We start from the raw sequence: 26,940 nt of genomic DNA on the forward strand, positions 1-26,940 counted from the left end.
ACGGATATGTCTCATGGGAGATTTTATGGTCGCAGGGTCCTTTTCGAAGCTCATGTGGATGAGAGGCTCTTTGGGCAATATCTGTAGATGGACCGCCTGGTCGAGGCCATGTGGGGTCCCATATTTGAGGGCGAGTGCCGCGCAAATGTGGGCATTGTCCGAGTCCTTCTACGCCCACATTCGAGAGCCTACGCTAGAGCCCTTATAGTTCAAGATCCTAGTGGGTAGAGATCGGGAGGCCATAATTGATGTTGGGTTGATAGCTCAACTTATAAAAATGTTTCTTGGCGAGGTCCATGTAAACAAGAAGAATCTGAAGAGTGCACATGAAAGGGATCGCCGCACGCGTTTCTTTTATAGCCGACTGGTTCATTGGCAACTAAACAATAGTCGTCTGGCGTTTAATATGACAGACGACTTCCGCCTGCTTCACCACAATTTCACGTTCAACGTCTACCCCAGGTGGAGCAATCGCAATGAGTGCAAGCGCCTGATGGTAGATTTCCTATACCAAGTGGGACAAGGAGAGAAGTTGTGCGTGCCTACGTATGTTCTGCGACAGATAGTTCTTACCCTACACTCTACTAGAATGTCTGATTCGCTCCCATTTGGCCAACTCATATGCAAGATTGCACGTGAGTTTGGCTACAGACTTGGGGCGAAAATGCTAGTGCCGATCCATTACATCAACGAAACTACTCTCAATCAGATGAAAATTGGGCCAAGGCAGCGGCAAGCCCGACTTGATGAGAGTGAGGACGAGACGGCTAGTGAGGAGATGGAAGCAAGGAGGAAAGCAGAGAAGAGATAAAGGAGGAACAGGAAGAAGAAGAGGAGGATCAGGAAATGGATAAGAGCTCCCCTCCTACGGCACTGGAGCATGACACTGAACGGGCTGCTAGGGAAGCCCGCTTAGCCCAACTTGAGGAGGGCTAGGCTGCCCTGCGACAGGAGATTAATGATACTTGGGCCCTCGTAAAACACAAGTTTAAGAAGGTGACTTGCACCTTGAAAGCTATCCTATGCTGCCTGCAGGATAAGGGTGCCCCTCCTCCATCATCAGACTCGGATGTTTAGTCATCCATGTCATCGCCCTGTAGCTTATTTATGTTGCTGTTTTAGGATGTCTGTGTTTTAATGTTGATGTGCCTAGTAGTGTAGTAGGTGGAAAGTGTGTTTGCGTTTGGTAGTTTGGAATTAGCATAGCCGCATGCGTTCCTGTCATAATTCATGTAGAACTTTATTCCATGTATTATGACAAATTTTGTTAAATGAAATGCATGCCATTTTCTTTTATTATAAGGTGTGTTGAATGCTTAAAGAATTGGGTATTGCTATGATACATCTGACACGAGTTGCGTCCTATGTTATATAGGGAAGGCCACCAAAGGCCACGCGGCGTACTACACGTGATACACTTGGTGAGTTATTTGACGGGGCACCTCCCCTAAGTGATAGCCATACGGACCCCAGTTCGGGCCCGTCTCCCTCTGACACTATGCCAGATTATCAGCCGGCCACTGGCCCCACTAATGGGCTGACACCTGTGCCACCATCTACTGCATCACCTGTCACACCGTCGGTTCCTGAGCAGAACCGTACATCTAGCTCGACGCCTTGCATACCACAGTCGGCTCCACCTACTGATGGGTTCGAGCAGATGATATTGCTGATGCAGCAGTAGTAAATGCAGCACCAGCACCAGCAGTAGCAGGTCTTGGCCACCCTTGGGGAAATCTTTGCCCAAAGTATGGGTGTCGCTCCACCTGCACCTTTCGTATATCCTGCAGGAAATGCAGGTGCAAGCGGCTTGAACGATTCCAGTGCTTGCAGCCTCCTACTTTAGCAGGTACTCACTGACCCGAGGAGGTTGAGTATTGGCTTGACCGCATCTCTAAGATGCTAAAGCCGCTGCACTGCACAGAGCCTAAGCAGGTGGAGCTGGTCACCTACATGTTCGAGAAGGAAGCCAGCTTATGGTGGGATAGCGTCCTGCGGACCGTTGCGGTCAGCTATGTGTGGACGTGGGAAGCGTTTGAGACCCGTTTCCATGAGAAATATTATCCCCTCACTTATCGACATGAGAAGGAGAGTGAGTTCCTTCACCTCCGTCAGGGGGGCATATCGGTGTCCGAGTACGAGAACCGATTTACGGAACTGGGCAGGTATGCCTAATTAATATTAGGGGATCAGGATATGCGGATGCGGCATTTTTCTGAGGGTCTGCGACCTGAGATCCACTCGAAGATGTGCTGCGCTAGCATATCTACCTATGCTGAACTAGTGGGAATGTCCAAGCGAGCTGAGTAGGATGAGGATAGGTTGTCCCGCACGAGGACGCCTATGGCTCCCCGGCTACATCCTAATCTTCTGAGCAAACCGTTCCTCGGTAAGAGGCCGCGTGTAGACTCACCGCCGAGGCTGATGGTTTCACTTGCCCCAGTGAGGCGACCTGATGTGTGGTGTGCCTACTGCAAGAGGCCTAGCACACAGAGGTGAATTGCTTCACCAGGATGAGAGATAGCGGCTTCTCACCACCCCAGAAGATCAACCACTAGCTTCCCCAAGTTATATCAGCACCACCTCTATGGTCGGTACCAGCTTATCAATCATTCTGGCCACCCGCACCTCGATCTAGGCTGCCTCAATGGCGTACGGTACCTCAGCCCAACTGTTCTCAGTAGGCGCGGGTACATGCACTTACGGCCGAGGCGTCTGATTCAATGACTAAGATGTCTCTAGCCTTCGAGGTCACGGCCCACATCGAAGGTACCCCTGTATTTCTGTTGGTGGACACCAGGTCCACTATTTCAATGATATTATGTTCTACAGTCAAGCGCTTAGGGCTGACTACGACCCCGATGGTTGGGGTGAGAGTTATCGCAGCACCGGAAACTTTTTCAGATGCCACCAAGTTGTGTAAGGGTTACCTGATAGATCTAGGAAGCAGGACGATATGTATTAATCTGATTGTCACCACGATATACCATTTCAATGTCATCCTTGGTATGTACTGCCTTACTAAAATGAGGGCCGAGATCGACTGTGAAACCCGACTAGTGACAGCTCACGGACCTGATGACATGACTTTTACCTTTCCCGTGCAGGTCAGTTACCCTTTTCGAGTTCTTTGTTACACTTCCTTACTGAAGAAGGGCGGTGGTCCAACACTTGGGGACACACTAGTGGTTCTAGAGTTTGAGGACGTGTTTAGTAAGATACCTGGACTACCTCCTCGGCGCGAGATCGATCTCACTATCGACCTTGTGCCTGGTGCGACACCTATTTCATTGCCGACATATCGTATACCTCCATGTGAGATGGAGGAACTGAGGAAACAGATCGACGATCTGTTAGATGCTAGCTTCATATGGCCGAGTGTGTCTCCTTGGAGAGCACCCATGTTGTTTGTGAAAAAGAAGGATGGGTCGCTGCGATTGTGCATTGATTATCGCAGGTTGAACTAGGTGATGGTGAAGAACAAGTATCCTCTGCCTAGGATAGATGATCTGTTTGATCAGTTGAAGGGGACACAGTACTTCACGAGATCGATTTACAGTCAGGGTATCACCAGTTGTACGTCAGGGATGAGGACGTGCAGAAGACAGCCTTCATGACCAATTTTGGACACTATGAGTTTCTCGTGATGTCGTTCGGCCTTACGAACGCACCGGCCGTGTTCATGGCCGGATGAATAGGGTGTTTCGGCCATTTCTATTCTGATTCACCATCGTATTTATAGATGACATTCTGATATACTCTAAGAGTCAGGAAGAGCACGAGGAGCACTTGTGAGCAGTCTTCGATACTCTCAGGAAGAACCAATTGTTTACACAGTACAAGAAGTGCGACTTCTGAAAGGAAGAAGTCAAGTTCCTGGGACATGTGGTGTCTAAGGAAGGGATAGAAAATGACCTCACCAAGGTAGCCACAGTTCAGGACTGGGAGCAGCCCGGTTCGATTACTGAGGTGAGGAGTTTTCTTGGTTTGGCTAGGTACTACCGTCGATTTATTAGGGACTTCTCCAAGATTGCCAGACCGTTGTCTCAGTTGACACGGAAGGATGCAAAGTTCGCCTGGAATGAGAAGGCGGAGCAGCTTTTAAGGAGCTGAAGGACAGGTTGACATCCGCCCCTGTGCTAGTATTGCCAGATCAAGGGGTCAAGGATATTATATACACTGATGCGTCTCATGTCAGTTTGGGTTGTGTCCTTATGCAGAAGGACAGGGTGATTGCCTATGCCTCGAGGCAGTTAAGAAAACACGAGGAAAACTATCCTACTCACGACCTAGAGTTAGCAGCCATCATCTTTGCACTGAAGCTCTGGAGACATTACCTCAACGGAGAGGAGTTCGAGCTCTTTTACGACGACAAGAGCCTTAGGTACATATTTACTCAGAGGGACTTGAATATGAGGGAGCGACGATGGATGGAGACCCTAAAAGACTTCAAGTTCGAAGTCTCTTACCATCCTAGCAAGGCCAACCTTGTGATAGACGCGTTGAGCCGCAAGAAGGCATTGGTATTTGCGGCTTCGCTGATGATAGCAGAGTGGGACATGGTATAGTTTGTCCGAGACTTTGAGCAGGAACTCATGGTGGAGGAGCCGTATGAGAGCATCGCACATATTCGGGTACAGCCCCTCATTGATGGCAGGATTATTGTGGCTCAAGCAGACGATGAGCTATTGGCAAAGATGAGAGAGCAGGTTAGTACAGATGAATACTTAGAATGGAGACTGGGCACGGATGGGGGTTTACGTTACCATGGCCACCTATGCGTCCCAAATCTTCCTTCCTTGAGACAGGAGGTCCTCGAGGCTGCACATAGTTCGAAATTAGCGATGCATCCTGGTAGCACAAAAATGTATCGAGATATGAAAAGATCATTCTGGTGGGACAATATAAAGGCCCACATAGCAGATTATGTGTCTCGTTACCTCACGTGCCACCAGGTCAAGGCAAAGCATCACCGACCTCTTGGACTACTTCAGCCCATGCCCATAGCTGAATGGAAGTGGGACTTCATCTCAATGGACTTTATCGCTGGATTGCCGAAGACGAGGAAGGGTTATGACTCTATTTAGGTGATCGTGGAGCGGTTGATGAAATTGGTTCACTTCCTCCCAATTAAGGTCACGAATTCTGCAGATGAGTTAGTCAGGCTGTACATCAGGGAAATTATGAGTCTGCATGGAGTTCCTTTGGAGATCGTGTCGGATCGAGACACGCGATTCACATATATCTTCTGGACTCGCATAAAGGAAGTAATGGATGTGAAACTAAAGTTCAGTACTGCATTCCACCCACAGACTGACGGGCAGATGGAACAGGTGAATCAGATTTTGGAGGATATGTTGCGAGCTTCTGTGCTTGATTTCAAGGACAATTGGGATGATTGTCTCTTGTATGTAGAGTTTGCTTATAATAACAGTTTTCAGGCGAGCATTGGCATGACTCCTTATAAGGCACTATATGGGCGTCCCTGTCGGGCACCGCATTGATGGGCAGAGGTTGGCGAGAAAAGCTTGATTGGCCCCGAGTTAGTACAGGTGACCTCAGAGAAGATTGACATTATCAGGCATCGACTTCTGGCAACGCAGAGCAGACAGAAGAGCTACACTGATATGAGACGGCGACCGCTAGAGTTCGAGGTTGAGGACCATGTGTTTTTGAAGGTTTCCCCAATGAAAGGAGTCCTCTAGTTTGGGAAGAAAGGGAAGCTCACGCCTAGATTCATCGGCCCATTCTAGATACTTGATCGAGTGGGGGTGGTAGTGTACTGCCTTGCTTTGCCCACTCCACTCGTAGGCGTGCACAACATATTTCATGTATCTATGCTGAAGAAATACGTTCTCGATCCTTCCCACATTATCAGATGGGAGCAGGTACAGTTGAGCGAGGATGTTATATATATACCGCGACTGACACGCATCCTAGATAGGAAGGAGCAAGTGTTGCACAGCAAGGTTATCCCACTTGTGAAGGTACTGTGGACGCATCACACGGAGGAAGAGGCTACTTGGGAAACAGAAGCCGAGGTCCGAAAGAACTACCCTCATATTCTCGAGGAGTACGAAAAGGTACTAATTTCGAGGAGAAAATTTTTCTTTAAGGGGGGTAGATTATAACGTCTCGAAAAAATCCGTACAAAGACCCGAGTACCACCTCAGGCAAAAATCACATAGGACCGAAACCTTTAGAAATTAGACGAGGATTAACTAAGTGTTAAACTATATTACCTATAAAATTAGCACTAATCGCTTTAAATGTAATCTGTAAGACCCGAAACGAGTAGAACAGTTAGCACTACATTACCTTAAAACTTAGGATTCATCTCAAACCCCAGTTGCTCTTGGGAGCACTTTGAAACTTTGTATCGAACCTGGACCGCACGTCGAAAGTCCGATGACCATGAAACTATACCGTTATGACCACTTTGCTGGACTTGACTACCACCTTAGAAATCAAGTCCTGATTGTATACAGAAATGCACAACTTGAGCCCAGAGCAAAGTGGGTGAGAAACGCGAATATCTTTAGGAAATGAACTGGGACTTAAGTGAATTGACTTGTTTCACTTACAGGCCAAATTTAAGGATTCAGACCGTTAGAATCTGACCAATTACACCCTCGGATCAGGGAAAATTTTCAACACATGTCAGTACACTTGTAGCCCTGATCAATTACCGGTGACCGTTGAACTGAAACTGGTCCGCCACACTCAATCTGTAAATCTGACCGGACTGAAAACTGAACTTGAACTATATCCAATGTCAGGGAGCGTAAGTTCGACCGCACACAGAAAAGGGACTTCCAGAAGTGCTCCGTTAGATCGAAACAGACGCTCTTTGGACATAACCTAAGTAACCTTAGCCCTGGGGTCATTCCCATCAGTCCTGGGCCTATATAAGGGCCTTAAACCCTCTCTCTCTCATCTCATACGAATTTGGAAAACCCTAGGAGAGAGAAGAGAGAAAAGAGAGAGGAAGTGAGAGAGTGAACTGGCATTTGTTCTTGGGATTTAATCCTACCACTCCACACGCTTATCTATCGCGTCTGTAACGATATTCCGACATTTTCGATAGTGTACTTGGGTAAGAAAACCTAACCCTAATCTATTTTAGGGTATCATATAGTGTTAGTGGTGAAATAGCTAACCTAATTCATGTTATAGGTTGTCATTCTGCCGGATAATGATTAAGTGTCTAAAACGAATCTGTTACGCGTTTACCGGCGTAAGGTGTGGACTATATACGTTTAGGTTATGGTTTTCAACACTTTCAATGCCGGATAATGATTTATTACTGTCATGGGTGCCATTTCATATGCCAGACGTGATATTTGTTTCACTTTAGGAATACGTATGAACTATGTCGAGTATAGTGTATTCTATGTATTTGTTGAAATAATTGAATACGTATGATTTTTGGATTCACAGTCGACATGATTATCCGTCGTGCATATATGCTTGTTGTATATGCGACAACTCCTTGTCGAAAGGTTTTGCCCTAGTACATATTATAACCAACATACGTCATGTATGTTGGAATGTGTAGACTAAGTGTTTGTAAGAATGTGTAAATGAACTAGTAGTCAATTAATTATACCTTGTATGGGTGTTGAGATATGATTCTCAACTACCTTAACAATGTCTGTTTAGGCATGGAATTCATATGTGTGAATTGATGTTTAAGTTGTATTCCATAAAATGCTCGAATGATTGTATGATTTGCATTATTGGTCCATTAGCACTTTGACTTTCTCATATGATTACTTGTTGTAATAGAATACGGTCTGGACTACGGTATAGTCTAGGCAATTGGTAACAGGTTCTAACCAGTTGGCTAAGGCTGTTTCGCCACGTAAGACGTGTTCGATGAATCTGAGCCGTACTTTGGTTGTCGACAGTGGTTAGGCCACACGAAGTGCTTACGCACTTCATGTCGATCAACTCGAGGTGCACTCGTTTCAGTCGAGCTCGTCAAGTAACCCAATTAACCCAATGTATGTTCACCACGTATGGACGTTACTGCTTGAACCTAAGGTACCAAACTCACCAGTGGAAATCCCGTTAACCTTGGTACCTTGATCCGCTAAGACTCACGAGCCAGGCATGGTGGTATGGGACACCGTGGTCGTGCTGTCGACCTACGCTGGGGTGACGAGCCTCCCCGTAGTGACTCGTGAGCAACCCAGACTCATGAGCCGAATTCGGTGTTATGGGACACTATATTCGAGCTGTTAGCCTACACTGATCAGGTGACGAGCCCTTTGTAGTGACCTCGAGCCTACTCTGAGACTACGTAGAGGTGACGAGCCTTTCCATAGCAACTAGAGTACAAACTAGGCCTACACTGATCAGGTGACGAGCCCTTTGTAGTGACCTAGAACCGTAACATCATATGAGATTTGCTAGGACTGACGACCTTAGAATGGATCACTGTGTGGGAAATGATATAAGGGAGGTAACTTATGAAAAGGACTAATACGAACTTGGTAAGCACGTTCATGCACCACATTACATGTGTCGTTTGGCATTGGGTAGAGCACTGAGGAAGTGACTGACATGCGTGACCGTGAGATGAAGATCGCAGAGGGAGTACAAGCGAGGGCATGCATCATTTATACATACCATTCTTACATTAATCAGAGTACTTAGGGATGTGTGATTGTATTACTTTATCATTACTGCTTGATTGAATTAATAACATGTTAACCTTTGCTTTATGGTTCCACTGAGTTGATCACTCACTCCCACGTTACGGGACGATGTTTTAAACACCAAACAGACTCTGTTGTAGTTTCAGATGATGACACGGCCTGCGAGGCAGAGCCGAACCTTCAAGATGATGAGGAGGCATTCTCATATATGTAGTATTCAGGCGGGTTTCTATAGACCGTTCTGATCGACGGGGCTTCAGGGCTTATACTTGTAGTGGACCGTCATTTTTGACATTTTGTATTTTGAAACAATACTTGTAACATTTGACTGGCAATGCATTCATACTTTGGGGACCTACAATGGTTTATACATTTTATACACTTATCATAGTCTTCCGCTTGCGTAAATTCAACTGTCCTTGGAGTATGATTTGCTGATTTAGCTTAGTCTCATTCATGTTTTATGCACTAACATGGATAACATTAAATCATCATTATCTATGTTGCATAAGTGATGCGTTGGACCTTGGGAGTTGGGTACCTGCTTGACCCCCAATTTTTAGGGTGTTACACAAGTGGTGTTTAATCCAGTGATGAATAGGCAGCCCTTCGACTTATCCTCATTCACTTAAGAGACTTCGAGTGTTGTCACAAACCCACTTGGGCATGAAACACTCACAACCCTCAAGTAATTAAAAAAAACTAAACCTAAGAAAACGAAAAATAAAACCTACAACAAATAAGAAATCTAGAAATGAAAGAGAGAATTGGAAAGATGTTACCAGATTGGAGTACTTATGTTAGGATCCTAGAAAACAGAAAATAATGTTAGTTTCTAACAATAATTTCATAAAAAATCTTAACCTAAAAACAAAGCAGAAATTAACCATAATCTTTACTTAATTCCAAAACTAATTATTCACAAAAAAACGCAGCCGTAGTCCCCTGCAACAGTGCCAAAAACTTGTTCACAACCCCAAGTGTAGGGTCACAATTTAGTAGTAACTCAGTACGAATGAGGTCAAATCCACAGGGACTAAACTTGTACGTATTCTAAAAATCACTAGAACTAGAACTAGAAAAAGATATAAATTAAAATCTGAATAATTGAGAGTCATGGTGAATAATGTTGATTAAAACTTATGAATTTAAAGGTGGGAACTGGGGTGCCAAGGATCCACTTGTAGTTATCAAGATGTTAACTTACTTGATTCAAGGAACACAATTGGAATTGGAGTCATATCCTATCCAATTGGAAGATAAAGTAATTTAAATCAAATCTGAACTTTTCATTGACCTAATTTTCAATGGAGGAGAATTGTGATGATTGGAAGGGATTCCATCACCCTACCATGCCCAGGAGACAATGGTGAACAATGGGATTTACCAATGTCACTATATCAAAACAAGAAAAGAAGATATCCAAAGCTATCACAGCATCTATTGAAATTTTAAGTCACAATAAATCATAAAAAAACTGAAAATATTCCTTTAATATCAAACTAAAAATTAATGAAGTTCAATAAGAATAAGAATCAAAGAAAAATAAACATCTAAACATGCTACAAGCTTCACCTCTTAGCCCTAGCTAAGAGGTTTAGCCAACCATAGACATGATTGAAACCAAATCTCTTAAACAAAGCATGAAAAATAAACTAGGGAAGAAGAAAAACTCTTTGGCAGCTGCTCCACCCTTGTGTATGCTCCTTGAGACCTTTCCAAACCTTAGAAGGTACTTTGAACTATTCTAAGGAGTCCTATTTATAGTTGCAGAACTCCAAATTTTGCACTGAGTTGGAAAAATCTAGAAACTGCCTCAAATTTACGCACTTTGTGCAATTTTCCAAAATAGACTTAGAGTTTAAACTGCCTCAAATTTACGCACTCTACGTAGTTTTCCAAAATAGACTTGGAGTTTCAGAATATTCTTTTTCAGGACAATTTCAGGAATATGTTTATTTTCAAAATAATTTCAGGATTCCTTTTCTTCCCTTTAAATCTTTAATTCTCGTCATTCCTCACTTGGTTTTCTTAGATCTTTGGCATGTGAATTCTTCATTAATGACTTCCAAATCTCTAAATCTTCATTTAGTAATCTTTTGAGCATAAGCATTCATTTTGGCATCAATTTCACCGTAAGCTCTCGAAATCACCTCGCACATGAAAAAATGCATAACTAAATCGATTAAGCACTATCATGTTTATAAAGCAAAGGAATAAATAGGGAAAAATATGCAATATTTCACATTTAACACCTACGACAAAGCATCCTTCCCCTCGAATGGGTGAATAAAAAAGGTGAATGAAACTAAGGTAACTGAACAATGCATTGTCTCATTTTTAATTGGTAAAAATTATAAAGATCAAGTACTTTATGACGTGGTTGACATGTAAGCATGTCATATGTTGCTCAGTCAACCATAGCAATTAGACCATGATATGACCCACCATGGATGAGACAATGTCTACGTCTTCATCAGGGATGATCGCAAGACGCTCATTGCCCCTATGGTACTAGATAACCACCTCGAAGCTTCTAAAGTGTAGGGGAGCTTCCTCCTGACCATTCGGGATTTCACGGAGAAATCCAAGGAAACTAGCGAGGTGCACACCATGGTGTTAAAGGGTGAGGAATCGGAGCCCTTAGACATTCTTCCAACTTTAAGGCCGTTGTTGAACGAATTCAAAGAAATATGACCCTAAGAATTAAACGATGAATTGCCCCCCATACGAGATATCCAACATCATATATACCTCATTCCTGGGGCTGGTTTGCTCAATCACCCTCACTACCAGATGAGTCCAAAAGAGTACGAGATACTTTAAGGGCAGAAGAAATTGATCCATAAGGGTCTTCTGAGAGAGATCATGAGCCGATGCGCCATGCCACCTTTATTAACATGGAAGAGAGATGGGAGCTGATGCATTTGTTACGAAAACTGCGTAATTAACCAAATTACCATTAAATATTGATTCTCAATACCACGGTTGGACGACATACTTAATATGATAGAAGGTACCAAGGTGTTCTCTAAACTAGATCTGAGGAGCTGGTACCATGAGATTTGTATTTGGCCTAGTGATGAGTGAAAATGACATTTAAGACTAAGAAATGGTTGTATGAGTGGCTGGTCATGCCCTTTGGTCTATCGAACGCACCAAGAACTTTTCTGTGTTTAATGAATCAAGTGTTAAAGTTGTACAATGGACTGTTTATAGTAGGATATTTTGATGATATCCTGATGTATAGCCATGGTGAGATGGAGCACATGAAACATCTTAGGCAGGTGCTATAAGTCCTTTTAGTTAACAATTGTACCTTAACTTGAAGAAGTACAATTTTTTAACGGACAACTTATTGTTCTTAAGATTTGTTATGACGTCCATGAGCATTCATGTGAACGATGAAATGGTGCGAGCTATCAGAGAATGATTGATTCCGACAAATAATCATGAAGTGAGAAATTTCCATAGGTTTGCGACATTCTATCATTGATTCATCCGGAATTTCAAAACTATATTTGCACCCATGACAAATTGGATGAAAAAGGGCCATTTCAGTGTACCAATGATGTTGACAAGAGCTTTGTTGAAATTAATCATCAATTGTCCACAAAATCGGTCTTGGTTTTTCCTAGTTTCGACATGTTATTTGAGGTTGAGTGTGATGCCTATATATCGGAATTGGAAGTGTCTTATCACAAGACGGCATGCTGGTAGCCTTTTACAATGAGAAGTTCATCAAAGCTCACAAAAATTATCGACATATAAGCTTGAGTTGTACACGGTGGTTTAAGCACTATGACATTAGTAGCATTATCTGATTCAAAGAGATTTTGTTCTCTACATTGACCATCAAGCCTTAAAGTTTATTAATAGGTAGGTTAACGTGAACCGTATGCATACTATATGGGTCTCATTTTTACAGGAATTCATGTTTGTTCTGAAGCATAAGTCAGGGCAGTAAAACAAGATGACTAATGCACTTAGCCGCTATACATCACTACTTGTTACAATGGGTAATAAGGTGGTCAGCTTTGACTATTTCAAGGAGATGTATGCCGGGGATGATAACTTCAAGGATGTATAGATGAGGTGTCAAGAGGGTCATCCTACTAACCTACATTTGAAAGATGGTTTCCACTTCAAAGGAAATCAATTATGCACCCCCTAAAGTTCTTTAATAAAGCAAATTACCCAAAAACTACATTGAAGTGGCCTTGGTGCACACTTGGGCAAGATAAGACGCGACCTTTTGTTGAGGAACATTATTACTTGCTTCAATTGGTACATGACATAGGTAAAGCAGCTCGTCACTGTCATGTTTATCAGACCTCCAAGGGGTAGTCTCATAATATGAGCCTCCACACCCCGTTAGTTGTGCCTGATGGCCCTTGGAAGGACTTATCTATGAACTTCATGCTTGGTCTCTCATGAATATAGTGCGTCATGGATTTGATGTTTATAGTAGTATATTGTTTCTTAAAGATGGTGCACTTTATCCCATATAAGACGACCCTCGATGCAACACACATGACAAATCTATTCTTCAGAGAGGTTGTACAGCTACATGGGGTTTCCAAGACTATTACTTTCAACCATGACATGAAGTTTATCAGCCACTTTTGGTGGATTTTATGAAATCGGTTCGATATGCACTTTCAGTTCAGTAGTGCCCACCACCCGCAAACCGATGAGCATACTGAAGTTATGAATTGCATGTTAGGAACCTCATATGATGTATTTAAGGTTCCAAGATGAAGTGGTGGGATTTGGCCTTATCTCAAGCGAAGTTTGTATTCAATGATATGGTGAATCACTCTACAGGGAAGTCCCGATTGTAGATTGTATATGGTTGAGTGCCCCACCTAACATTTAACTTGATCCTTTTCTCCAAGGTCCCTGGTATAAGCATTGTAGAAGAACATATGGTAGACAAAATCGTAGGCATTCATGCAGATGTGTAAGCAAAGTTGTAAGCTTTAAACGACTAGTATAAGGAGCAAGCCAACAAGCATTGGCGATAAAAGGTGTACGAGGTGGGAGACAACATTATAGTTCATCTACACAAGGAGAGATTTCTGAACGAGACCCACAACAAGTTAACAAACAAAAAGATTGGACCAGTACTGATCCTCTGAAGGATCAATAACAATGCTTACACTATTAATCTTCTGGATGACATGGAGATCTCGTGTACTTTTAACATTGTGGACTTAAACTAGTATTATGAACTAAAGCTGGATGAGAATTTGAGGACGAGTTGTGTTAAAGTGGAGGGGACTAATGTAGAGCGGGTCATAGGCACTTTCATGGCAAAGATGGACCAAGGCAGAAATGATCCGGACCGTCAAAACCTTAAATTATTTGTATCTCATAAATCAAGATGAGTTTTTCGACATATTATATATGATTTTATGGGTAAGATGTTCACAACCCCAAGTGTAGGGTCACGATGTAGTAATAATATCGGTGAGACTGAGGTCAAATCCATAGGGACTAATCTTGTGCGTATTCTGAAAACAACTAGAAGAAGAACTACGAAAAGATGAAAACCTAAACTTGAGATATTTGAGAGTAATTGTGAGAGATTTAATAAAAAACTTAAGAAATTCAAAGGTGGGAAACTAGTATTTCCAAGGATCCACTTGTAGAGATCAAGGAGATCTATATTTGATTCAAGTCACAGGAATGGAATCAGAGTCTCATCCTATTCAATTGGAAGATATCTCAGTAAAATCAAATCTTAACTTCCTTTGACCTAGTTCTTAATGGATGAGAGGTGTGAGAACTAGAAGTGATTCCATCACAAAACCATGCCTAAAAGACAAGGTCAACAATAGGATTTACCGATCCTATAACTAATCTGGGAGAATTGTGAAAGTTAGGGAGGATTCCATCATCCAACCATGCCCAAGGGACGATGGTGAACAATAGGATTTCCTAATTTTACAATCTCAAAACATGAAAAGAACATACTCAAAGCTATCACAGATCCATTGTAATTTGAGTCACAACAAACCATTAAAAACTGAAAGTATTCGTTACAATCAAACTAGAATCAAAGAGAGCTCAATATAAACATGAATCAAAGTAATAGAAATATCCCATCATGCTACAAGCTTCACCTTTTAGCCTTATCTAAGAGGTTTAGCCAACCATAGACATAATTGAACTAAAATCTCTTAAGAAAAGCATAAAAACAACTACGGTAAGAAAAAACTCTTAGCGACGGCTTCTCTACACTTTTACTCCACTCCTCAAACCCTAGATGATGCTTAGGGATGCCCTAGGGACCCCTATTTATAGTTTTAGGCCTTAGACTTTCGCACCGAGTGAAAATTTATGGAAACCATCTCAAATTTACGCAATCCATGTAAAATTTGTGTAACGCTCAACTGGTCATGGGACGTCCTCAACCGGTCATGGGACACCCTCGACTGGTCAAGTAGGATGAAAATTTGGCTATTTTAGTTGCTGGAGTTCGAGTCAAGCACCTTCGACCGGTCAAGCCAGGACTGGTCGAGCGTATGCAGGACTAGTCGAGCCGGAGCCATGACTGGTCGAGGATTACGCAAATTCACTTCAAAAATCCATTTTTCTTCATTCTTAACTTAATTTTCTTAGATCTTCAGTGTATGCATTCTTCATTCTTGGTTTCATCAGATCCATTCTTGACAGTGCTGATTCTTGAGCTTTAAATCCATGCTTTTAATATCCTTTTCAATCTAAGCTCTTAAATTCACCTTGCAACATAAACATGATTAAAATCAAACATTAAGCATTATCATGTTCATAAAACCAAGTAATAGATGGGGTCCAATATGCAATATTTGACCCTCAACACAATCCCTAACCAGCATTTTGCTAGTCTCAAGCAAAGTATGCAAAAAATGAACCTTAACGCGCAATGTTCAAACCTTTTTCAGAAAACGATCTTTTGTGTTATCGAGTATGAATGAGTAGACTCAAGATGAGAAATTGAGATTTTGAAAACCTAAAGTTAAATCATATAAACAATTAATCAAGTAAGTCCTTTATCCATTAGGTCAGAGCATAGTTCACATATCAAGTTTCTCAAAGTGTTTAGTGAAAATACTATCTTTTCATAATGTTAGTCATGCTCATCAGTTCAAGATTGGTTGAAAACACAAGTACTGATTCCGAACTTATCTCATTTTCCTTCTTTTTTTTTCAGTTTTTGATTTTATATCGATGATCATTTGTATTTATTCCTCTTCTTTAGACATTACTTCCTTTTCAAAGACATTTTTCATTCCCCTCAAAGATGTTGTCATTCTTCATTCGTTATAACCTCTTTGTCGATCTCTTATTTTTTTACTGGTTTTTTTCTTCTTTTAAGGTGGATAAAATTCTCCAAATGCGGTTCTCAATATCTTTCAATGATCATCATACTAACAATCAGAAAATCTAATACTATGCACTGAAAAAAAATTTTGAATAACATAATATTCAAACTTACTTCTAATCAATTGAATGTAAGAACCATAAGTGATAGGTTACTTAGTTGCTCCAACTTTAAAAATTCAAAATTCGATTTCTATCTTATCATCATACTCAAAACAGTCTTAAATACACAACTTATTGCTCTCCAAACAGATAAACATTGAAATTTTTAAAAAAAATTTCTAAATTTTCCTTAAAATTGAGAAAACACTGATTAGTTTACCTAATCTCCCATACCCAACCTAAAATCTACATTGTCCCCAATGTAAAAGAAATTAGCATGATTTACAAAAGAGATAACGTAATTAAAAGAGAGGTGATGGAAAGATAGTACTTGATGAAGAGATTTTGTGGCTTTTTCCAAAGAATCTCAGCGTGAAGGTGGGTTAGCACAAGAGTTAATCAACCAAAAACAAAGTATCCTAAAATGGCAGAAGCAAACTATCCTAAAACGACAGAAAGCAAACTATCCTAGAACGGTAGAAAGCAATAAACCTAACTACACCTCCGTCAGACTAGCAGATCAATCCTGATAAACAAAATCATTTAGAGGTATAGACATGTCCTCTGAATCAAATATCTTGATAAATGGCTTTAATCGATGTCCATTCACTTTGAATTCATTGTCATTGTTTGGATTCTGAATCTCGACAGCCCTATGAGGATAAACATTAATAACAATGAAAGGGTCAGTCTAACGAGACCGGAGTTTGCTCGAAAAGAGATGTAACCTAGAATTATACAAGAGGACTTTTCTGACCTAGTGTGAATGATTTTCGAAGAATGTGTTGATCGTGAAACACCTTCATCAATCCTTGTAAATTCTCGAGTTCTCATACGTATAATTTCGGATCTCCTCAAGTTCATTCAACTAAAGTTTGCGCAGCGAGCCAGCATTGTCCAGATTAAAATTTAATTTTTTGATCGCCCAATAAGCTCTATGTTCCAACTGCACAGGCAAGTGGCAAGCCTTCCCATAAACAAGTCTAAAGGAGGATATTCCAATAGGGGTCTTAAATGCGATACGGTAAGCCCATAAGGCATTAATCAATCAGATTGACCAATTCTTATAGTCAGGGTTAACCGTCTTTTCCAAGATATATTTAATTTTCCTATTGGAAATCTAAACTTGCCCACTTGTTTGTGGGTGGTATGGCGTGCTCACCTTGTGAGAAATGTCATATTTCTTCGTTAGGTTCGTGAATGGCCTATTATAAAAATGTGAGCCCCTATCACTAATGATGGCTCGAGGCATTCCGAACCGGGAAAGGGTATTTTCTTTTAAGAATTTAATGACCATTTGATGATCATCGTTCCAGCAAGTAATCGCTTTGACCCATTTAGTGACATAGTCTACCGCTAGCAGAATTTATAAATTCTCAAAGGATTGGGGGAATAGTCCATGAAATCGATGCCCCAGCAGTCAAATGCTTCTATGATAAGAATGGGGTTTAGATGTATCATATTTCGACGAGACAATGCTCCCAATTTTTGACAACGCTCATAAGCTTTGTAAAACTCATGAGTGTCCCTGAACATAGTGGGCCAGTAAAAGCCACGCTGCAGAATCTTGGTCGTGGTCTTTTTAGCAGAAAAGTGACCACCACAGGCCTGAGAGTAACAGAAGGAGATGACACTTTAATGTTTATTTTCAGACACACATCTCCTTAATATTTAGTCTGGGCAATATTTAAACAAATACGAATCATCCTAGAAAAACTTATGAACCTCGGCGAAGAATTTTTTTCTTATCTTTCGCAGTCCAATGTGTTAGTGTGAAACCTATGGCAAGATAAATAGCAATATCAACAAACAAAGGTGAATGGGAGACTTTGAACAATTGTTCATCATGGAACATGTCATTTATATGTATCATCTCAAGGGAATCAAAGAGATAAAGGCGGAAAAGATGATCAGCCACTACGTTCTCTACTCCCTTTTTATCTTTTATTTTCAAATCAAATTCTTAGAGTAGGATGATCCATCTTATCAGGCGAGGCTTAGTATCATTTTTAGAAAGAAGATACTTGAGCGCCGCATGATCTGTGTAAATAACGATCTTGAATCCGATCAAGTAGGACCTAAATTTGTCCAAAGTGAACACTACAGCTAAGAGTTCCTTTTTCGTAGTAGAGTAGTTCACTTGGGCAGGATTTAGGGTTTTACTTGCGTAGTGAATAACATAGGGCTTCTTGTCTTTTCTCTGGCCTAGGACCACCCCAAGAACATAGTCAAACGCGTCACACATAATTTCAAAAGGAAGGGTCCAGTCAAGTGGCTGCAAGATAGGTGAAGTGGTTAACATACCCTTGAGCTTAGTAAAAGCTTCCTGGCATTGCTCAGTCCGCTCGTATGGTGCATCCTTTTGAAGTAGATTACATAGAGGACGAGAGAGGTGACTAAAGTCCTTTATGAATCTCCGATAAAACCCAACATGTCTTAAGAAAGATCGCACGTCTTGTATGTTCTTAGATAGAGGTAGGTTAAAGATAAGATCAATTTTAGCCTTATCTACCTCAATTCCCTTGGACGAGATGATATGTCTAAGGACAATTCCCTTACAAACCATGAAATGACACTTCTCCCAATTTGTAATGACCCAAAAAATTTTGTGCCTGAACCCGAGTACTACCTCTATTTTCCTTAGTAGTTAATTGAGGTAATTAGTGCTAAACTTGATTGCTTGTGAAATTTGCATCAAGCACTTTAAATTTGATCTGCATGACTCAAAATCTGTAGAATAGTTAGCGCTAAGTTACTCTGAAATCTGGGATTCATCGCTAAATCCAGTTGCTCTTGAGAATTTTTGGAAGTTCTGGATCAGACCTGGACCACGCGTCGAAAGTCCGATGGCGATGATCTTAGGTTGTATTGGTCACCATGTTGGACTTGGCCATCACCTCAAAAATGAAGTCCAGATGAGGTTCTAGGTCGATTTATTTGAGTCTAGAGTGAAGAGTGTGAGAACGGTGAGAAATTAAATAAGATTTTATGAAATCTGAGTCGTGTCGCTTGCGCGATGATTTTAAGCAATCTGACCGTTAGATTCTGACCCAATTTCACCCTCTGATTAGGGAAGATGGCCCAGGCATGTCCTTGTGCTTGTGGACCTGATCGAGTTTCGGTGACCGTTGAATTGAGTGTGGTCTGCCACGGCTGATCTGAAGATCCGATCGGTACGAAATCTCAGTTTGACCTCGATCCATGGTCAGTGAGCTTAAGTCCGACCTTTCATGGAAAAAGGCCCACCGGAAGTGCTCCGTTGGATCGAGAGAGGCCTATTTTGGTTATAACCTAAGTATACCTTGGCCCTGAGGTTATTTTCATCAATATTAGGCCTATAAATAGACCTTAAAACCCTAGCTCTCTTTTCCATACGAATTTCTTAACCCTAGCTAAGAAAGAGAGAGGAAAAGAGAGAGAAAATGAGAGAGAAGTTGGTGAATCATCTTAGATTCTTTCCTGTTCTTCTTCATCCTTAAACCATCACTTTAGAATCGTTAATCCGGCGATTCTAAGTTCATCCTTGGGTAAGTTAACCTAACCCTAATCTGTTTTAGAGCTTAGAATAGTTTATGTGTTGTTGTAGCTCATTTCTATTCTTGCTTTAGGTTATCTTGTCGCCGTTGACGAAGATATATCGTCTGAAATCAGTTCGGTATTCTTTTCTAGTTTAAGGTGCGGACTTTAATTGTATAGGTTATGGTTTTCAAGGCTTTCAATGCCAGCTAATGGTTTATTCTTGTTATGGATGAGATTTCACATGTCAAATGCTATGTTTATGTTGCGTTCCTGATATGCATGTGATATATTGAGATTTGTATATTCTATGTATATGTAGGAAGTACCGTATATGTATACAATATGCACATGAGTTTGCCATGATTATTTATCGTGTATTTATGCTAGATGTATGTGTGACAACTCCTTGGCTAAAGGAATTGTCCAAATGCGTGTATTTCAACATACGTCATGTATGTTGTATTATGTATTCTAAGTGTTTGTAGAAATGTCTGAATGATCTAAAGTGCTACATATTAACCTAATTGCGGGCGTTGAGAAGCAATTCTCAACTCTCCTATTAGTGTGTATGATTTCCTTCATGCAAGTTACATTCCTTGTTGTTTAACTTCCTGTATTACTTGTGTGTAAATCCATGTTAAGTTAATATTCTTCAAATACTCATATGCTTCATGGTTGAAATTGTTGTTCCATTACTATTCTAAATTCATTATGAATATCTGTTGTAGTGGAATGTGTTTGGGACTATGATTAGTCCAGGAAATCGGTAATTAGCCTTGAGATTGTGGCTGAGGCTGCTTTCGCCACAAAGGACGTGTTTTGACGAACCTGAGTCGTATTAGAGTTGTCAGCAGTGGTTTGGCCACATGAAGTGTTTGCGCACTCTATGTCGTTCAACCCAACGTAGGCTTGTGCTAGTCGAGTTCATCAAGTAACCCGATTATCTGATGTATGTTCACCATGTATGGACGCTATTGTTTGAATCTAAGGTACCGAACTTACCAATGCAAATCCTATAAACCATTGTACCTTGATCCGCTAAGACTCATGGGCCGGACATGGTGGTATGGGACACCATGGTCGAGCTGTCGGCCTACGCTGGGGTGACGAGCCTCCCAGTAGTGACCAGTGAGCAACCAAACTCGGGAGCCAATTATGGTGGTATGGGACACTATATTCGTGCTATCAGCCTACATTGATTGGTGACGAGCCTTTTGTAGTGACCTCGAGCATGCCTGGATACCGCATTGAGGTGACGAGCCTCAGTGTAGTAACGAAGGTATGATAGGCGTGCATTGATTGGTGACGAGCCCTTTGCAACGACCTGAAACTATATGATCGTATGAGATTGTCTAGGACTGACAACCCTAGAATGGATCACTGTTTGGACGTTGATATGAGGAAGGTACCTTAGCTTCCCAATCCTGCTATATGAAAAGGACTAATAACAACTTGGTAATCATGCTCATGTACCGCATTTGCATGTGCTTTGTAGACCTGGCGCACTTTGTGGTGATGTCATGCGTAACGTAAGATGAAGACGCTGAGGGTGTACGTGTGAGGGCACGCATCATTCTGCATACATCCTTGCATTAACAAGAGTACTTAGGACATGTTTGATTATTCTGCTTTATCATTACTGCTTGATTGAATTGATAACATGTTAACCTTTGCTTTATTATTCCACTGAGTTGATCACTCACTCCCACGTTCTGGGGCGGTGTTTAAACACCCACCAGACTCTATCTTAGCTGCAAATGTTGATGAGACCTCTGAGGCAGAGCGGGAGATTGAGGATGATGAGGCTGCTTTCTCTTTTATGCAGTTTTCAGACGGGTTCTAGTGAGCCTTGTTCTGATGCGCGGGATGCTGGGATTTCTTTTGGGATTAAATGACGTAATTTGATACTCGTAATTTTGATAGTAACACTTGTAACACGACCTGGTATGTATATGTATTTCAGGGATTTGCACATGTACACATATATTTCTTTAAGTCTTCCGCTTGCGTTCTTCACTTATCCCTGAATTATACTTGCAGTTTGGCTTAATCTATTCCATGTTTTATGCACTCATACAGACAACATACATCCATTATTCAATATGTTGCATAAGTGATGTTTTGAAACTCGGGAGCTGAGTTATGCTCGACCCCCGAATTTTAAGGTGTTACAAGTTGGTATCAGAGCATGAATTGGATTAAACCGGACCTGGGTTATGGTCACACACCGCACGTTGTCACCACTTTAGTGTATTTGGGTGCGAATTTATCGTAGATTGTGTGTTTGTGTTCCATTGCTTCTATCGGCGAAAGTTTACTGAAAACGATCGCCGAGATCGAGTCTGTGCTCTCTCCTGATCACACATAGTGACCTGAAATCTCTTTTAGACCATCTATTAAGGAGTCTAGATGGTTTATCTTCCCATCTTAACCCTTCAATTGTCTAGAAATCTCTGTTTGTATCAGATTTCTACCCGAATGGCCCGATAGGCATCAAACCAAGTAAAGGGGCCGATCGGGGCATTTCCAGTAGGGCCCAGGGGGGACCCACATCATTTTCAAGCTAAGGGACCATGAAGACCTCGCCCAAATGGTGAGGCATCGCCGGACGGTCCAGAGACCAGCGATGTCCTAGCCGGTTTGGCGAGCCCTCGCCGATCAGCGGGCCAGGCCTGGCGGGCCGGCTCTGGCCGACGAGTTTGGGGCCTAGTGTGGCCCACCCCTCCATGGTTGCTCGGTTATATCCCTTTCTATGCCCTACTTCCTTCACAACTCACCCTCCCTAGCTCTCCTTTTCTCCAAGTTCTTCTCCAAACTCCACCAAATCTCTTCCAAATCTTCTTCTTCCATTTTCGTGCACACCCCTTTCACCCATCTCAAAACCTCACCCCCCATTGCTGTTTACACTTCCTTTTCTTCTCATTTGGGCTCTCAAATCCTCTTTGGGATCTCGAGTGTGTGGAAGCTTCACCATTCTTCCTATTTCTCTCTCTCTCTCATTTTTCATGGCCCTCTTTGAGTTTATCACGGCCATCTTTTCCATCTTCACTCTTCTTTCTTTGATGGGGAAGAAGAGAGCGCCCGTGGATGAAGTCGGGCCAACTCGGCGAGCACGACCGCCGCTCGTGAATTCCAGACCAAGCGGGACTTTGATCCTTGAGCTCCCATTGGAAGGACCTTGTTGACAGAGCTATCGCATGAAGTCTATGAAGGCCGTAAGGTCCTTTTTGAGGCTCATGTTGATCCGCGGCTATATGGCGAGTTTCTGTTGTTGGAGCGCCTGGAAGAAGCTGGTTGGTGTCCCTTGTTTGAGGGCGAGTATCGCACCAAGGCTAGTACTGTTCGAGCTTTTTATGTCAATATTTGTGATCCATCGCTGGAGCCTCTGCAGTTCAAGATTCCTTGTGGTAGCGGTCGGGAGGCCACGGTCAACGTCGCTTTGATATCCCGACTCCTGAATGTGCCACTTGGTGAGGTGCATGCTAGTGAGAAGAATTTGAATAGTATGCGCGAGAGGGATCGTCACACCCGGCTCTTGTGTGGTCGTCTGGTCGAATGGCAGCCGAATAGAAGTCTTTTAGCTACCAACATGACGGATGACTTCTGCTTGCTTCACCACATGTGTAAGTTCAATGTATATCTCAGGTGGAGCAACCGCAGCGAGTGTACGAGCCTGATAATAGATTTTCTGTATCAGATGGGGCATTTAGATCATTTTTACTTTTCGCGTATGCGGGCCAGTGGTTTTACTCCATCGCAGAGGATCAGTCGTCCGATGCCTCAGGTTATTTCACCACCACCTCTTCGTTCAGCGCCAGCTCATCCATCCTTCAGACTTACAGTACCTAGTTTCAGGCCACCTCAGCAGCCCATGGTTCCTCCACCGAATCGTCAGCAGCAGGCTCGAGTTCATGTGCTCACAGCTAAAGCGCCTATGTCTGACGTGTTGCCGAGATCCTTCGAGGTTACAGCGCACATTGAAGGTAGTCCTGTTTCTATGTTGGTGGATACAGGGTCCATTACTTCTCTTATATCATATGCGACAGTTAAGCATCTGAGTTTGAGCACTATTTCTATAAAGAGAGTGACGCTCACTACCGCTACGGGGATTTCCTATGCTATGAACAAGCGTTGTATGGATTGTTGGGTTGATCTAGAAAGTGGATCGATCCGTGTTGATTTCTTTGTCGCACCTATTTTTCATTACGATGTTATCATGGGTATGGATTGGCTCACGAGGATGCGAGCAGAGATTGATTGTGAAGCAAGGTCGGTGACAATCCATGGACCTAAGGGCAAGACAGTTACTTTCTCAGTTAAGGTCAGTTACCCTTTTCATTTTGATTATTATACTTCTCTGTTGGAGAGTATGGATGGATTGGCGTTTGAAAGCACGCCTGTGGTTCGGGAGTTTGAAGATGTGTTTGAGTCGATTCCTGGATTACCTCCTTAGCGTGAGATTGACTTTACTATCGATCTCATGCCTGGTGCGGCGCCCATTTCTTTGCCCACCTATCGTATGCCTCCGAGTGAAATGGAAGAATTGAGGAAGCAGATAGATGGTTTGTTGAAATTGAGCTTTATTCGGCCTAGTGTCTCCTTGGGGAGCACCTATCTTGTTTATGAAGAAGAAAGATGGTTCCTTACGATTATGTATTGATTATCGCAGGTTGAATCAAGTGACTGTGAAGAATAAGTAACCTTTGCCCAGGATTGATGATTTGTTTGATCAGTTGAAAGGGGCACGATACTTTTTGAAGGTTGATTTGCAGTCAGGGTATCACCAGTTGCGCGTCAATAATGAGGACGTGCAGAAGACCGCTTTCAGGACTAGCTTCGGTCACTATGAGTTCCTTGTGATGTCGTTCGATCTTACGAACGCACCGGCCGTGTTCATAGATCTAATGAATAGAGTGTTTCGGTCATTCTTATTCCGATTCGTCATTGTATTTATCGATGACATCTTGATTTATTCTACGAGTCGGGAAGAGCACGAGGAGCACTTAAGAGCGGTTTTGGATACTCTTAGGAAGAATCAGCTTTTTGCGCAGTTCAAGAAGTGTGATTTCTGGAAAGAAGAAGTCAAGTTCCTATGACATGTGTTGTCTAAGGAAGGGATAGCTGTCGATCTTGCTAAGGTAGCTGCAGTGCAGGACTGGAAGCATCCTGGTTCAGTTACTGAGGTAAGGAGCTTTCTAGGTCTTGCAGGCTATTATCGACGCTTCATTCGAGACTTCTCGAAGATAGCCAGACCATTGTCTCAGTTGACACGGAAATATTTGAAGTTTGCTTGGAATGAGATGGTGGAGTTAGCTTTTCAAGAGCTGAAGGACAAGTTGACGTCCACCCCTGTGCTAGTATTGCCAGAGCAAGGGGTTAAGTATGCTATATATATATTGACGCCTCTCGCGTTGGCCTGGGTTGTGTCCTTATGCAGAAGGACAGGGTGATTGCTTATGCTTCGAGACAGTTGAGGAAACACGAAGAGAATTACCCTACTCACGACCTGGAGTTGGCAGCTGTCATTTTCGCATTAAAGCTCTGAAGACATTACCTCTATGGAGAGGAGTTCGAGCTCTTTTGCGACCACAAGAGCCTTAAGTATATTTTCACGCAGCGTGACTTGAATATGAGGCAGCGCCGATGGATGGAAACATTGAAAAACTTTAAGTTCGATGTTTCTTACCATCCGGGCAAGGCGAACCTTGTGGCAGATGCGTTGAGTCGCAAGAAGGCTATAGAGTTTGCGGCCCCGCTGATGATAGCAGAATGGGACATGTTGGAGTTTGTGCGAGACTTTGAGCAGAAGCTTACGGTGGAAGAGCCGTATGAGGCTATCGCGCACATTCGTGTACAACCCCTCATCGATGAGAAGATCGTTACAGCTCAAGCAAATGATGAGTTTTTGGCGAAGATGAGAAAGCGGGTTGGTACAGATGAGAACTCCGAGTGGAGTGTTAGTTCTGATGAGGGCCTAAGACTTCGTGGCCGGTTATGTGTCCCTGACATTCCTGACTTGAGATGGGAGGTTCTCAAGTTAGCCCATAGTTCTAAGCTTGCGATGCATCCCAGTAGTACGAAGATGTATCAGGATATGAGAAGATCATATTGGTGGGACAACATGAAGGTTCATATTGCTGAGTTTGTATCTCATTGTCTCACGTGCCAGCAGGTCAAGGCAGAGCATCGCCGACCTCCTGGGTTGCTGCAGCCCATGCCCATAGCAGAATGGAAGTGGGACTTCATCTCTATGGACTTTATTTATGGGTTGCCGAGAACGAAGAAGGGACATGACTCTATTTGGGTGATCGTCGACCGATTGACGAAGTCGGCTCATTTCTTACCGATCAGAGTCACAAACTCTACAGACGAGTTGGCTAGATTGTACATCAAAGAGATTGTACGTCTGCATGGAGTTCCCTTGGAGATTGTATCTGATAGAGACACTCATTTTACATCTATCTTCTGGACTCGTATCCAGGAAGCGATGGGTGTGAAATTAAAGTTCAGCACCGCGTTTCATCCGCAAACAGATGGGCAGACAGAACGCGTGAATCAGATCTTGGAAGACATGTTGCGAGCTTGTGTTTTGGATTTCAAGGACAGTTGGGATGATTGTCTTCAGTATACAGAGTTTGCGATTAATAACAGTTTTCAGGCGAGTATCGGCATGGCTCCCTATGAGGTGTTGTATGGTCGCCCGTGCAGAGCACTGCATTGCTGGGCAGAAGTTGTGAGCGTAGTTTGCTTGGCCCTGAATTGGTGCAGGTGACTTCAGAGAAAGTTGACATTATTCGACGTCGACTTCTGATAACCCAGAGTAGGTAGAAGAGTTACGCTGATACGAGGCGTCGACCGCTTGAGTTTGAGGTTGGAAACCATGTATTTCTTAAGGTCTCTCCTATGAAGGGAGTTCTATGGTTCGGTAAGAAGGGAAAGCTTACGCCGAGATTTATTGGTCCATTTCAAGTTCTGGATCAAGTGGGAGCGGTAGCATACCGCCTTGCTTTGCCCACACCTCTTGCAGGCATGCATAACGTATTTCATGTTTCTATGTTAAAGAAGTACGTTCCTGATCCTTCGCATATTATTAGTTGGGAGCAAGTGCATTTGAGCGAGGATGCCACATATGTATTGCGACCGACGCGTAATCTAGACAGGAAGGAGTAGGTAATGCGTAGCAAGATCATCCCTCTTGTGAAAGTTCTATGGACGCATCATAATGAGCAAGAGGCTACTTGGGAACTTGAAGCTGAGGTTAGAAAGTGCTACCCTCAGATACTTGAGG

This window comes from Magnolia sinica, chromosome 2 (genome assembly GCF_029962835.1).
Source record: "Magnolia sinica isolate HGM2019 chromosome 2, MsV1, whole genome shotgun sequence".
Taxonomy (NCBI): domain Eukaryota; kingdom Viridiplantae; phylum Streptophyta; class Magnoliopsida; order Magnoliales; family Magnoliaceae; genus Magnolia; species Magnolia sinica.